The following is a 1,546-nucleotide window of genomic DNA, read 5'->3' as shown; positions in this document are numbered from 1 at the left end:
TTTTTTTTTTTTTTTTTTTTTTTGTACTGGGGATCAAATGGGTTCTTGTGCTTGTGAGGCAGGCAGCAGAAGCACTGAGTTAAATCCCTGGCCTTCCCTCCAGACTTTTAAAGCGCAAGTAATAATTTACCTTTATGTAGCTACAGGTTCTGCTTCCCTATATACATTGAAATTTGTCAATTACACTTGCTGGGTGTGGTGGCACAGGCTTGGGCAGGAGGATATCTGTGAGTCAAGGCCAGGCTGAACTACATGATGAGACCATCTCAAGTAAACAAAATGATCAACAATAATAAATTTGGTATCATTATAAATAGATTCCAAATTTAGAGGTAATAAAAACTTTAAAATTATCATGGAAACAGGTAACTTCACTTTTTACCATACCTCAAGAACACAAAACTTTACCACTGCTATTCAGCTTTACAGATGAAATTCTAGCAAGACAAAAAAAGGGCACCTAGGTTGGAAAAGAAGCTTCACAGGTGAATGTAAAAAGTCCTAAGACAAGATGACATCAAGTTTCCAAGATACATGGCCAATATATAAAAATCAACTGTATCTGGGTGGGGATTTAGCTGCCTAAATTGGTACTGCCTCCTGCCTTGCAAATGCAAGGTCCTGAGTTCGATCGCCAGCACCATAAAAAAAAAAAATCAGTTGTATTTATATGCAGCAGCAATAAACAAATGAAATTAAAATGCCATTTACAGAGCTGGGAGTGGTGGTGCACACCTGTAATCCCAGGACTCAGGAGGCTGAGGGAAGAGGATCACTACAAGTTTGAAGCCAGCCTGAACTAACTACACAGCAAGACCTTGTCTCAAAAAATAATTGTGAATAAATCTGTAAGTATAAACAATAAAAACTAGAAAGTACTATTGAACTACATAAACCGAAAGATACCTGTGTTCATGAAATTGGTTCCTTAACTCATAGCTTCAAATTTAAAATGGACCAAACATCTAAATGTAAAAAGCACATGGGTGGGGAGTTAGCTCAGTGGCACTGTGCCTGCCTTGAAAGTGCAAGATCCTGAGTTTGATCCCCAGTACTAAAAATAAATGCACCTGGACTGTATCAAAATTAAAATTCTGTGCTTCAAAGGACAATGTTAAGAAAGGAGAGAACTGAAAGAACTGGAGAGTCCAGGCATGGTGGTGCATGCCTGTAATCCCAGCATTCGGGAGGCTGAGGCAGAAGGATCTGTGAGTTCGAGACCAGCCTGGGCTACATAATTCCAGGTCAGTCTCAACTACATAATGAGACCCTGTCTCCAAAAAACAGAAAGAAAGAACTGGAGAAAATATTGACAAAATTGTGTACCTGTCTAGTATACAGAATATGTAAAAACTTGTGAAAGGCTATGGGTTCAATCCTGAGTACTGGAAGGGAGAGCAGAAAAAGGCAAAGAATCGGAGTAAACATTTTACCAAAGATCCAGAAATGATTATTTGGGGGCCGGGGATTTAGCTCAGTAGTGCCAGTGCCTGCCTTGAAAGTACAAGGTCCTGAGTTCAATCGCCAGTACCAAAAAAAAAAAAAA

This window comes from Fukomys damarensis, unplaced genomic scaffold, assembly GCF_012274545.1.
Source record: "Fukomys damarensis isolate Sample0158 unplaced genomic scaffold, DMR_v1.0_HiC HiC_scaffold_16, whole genome shotgun sequence".
In the NCBI taxonomy this organism is placed as follows: Eukaryota; Metazoa; Chordata; class Mammalia; order Rodentia; family Bathyergidae; genus Fukomys; species Fukomys damarensis.
This window is presented reverse-complemented; position numbering follows the sequence as displayed.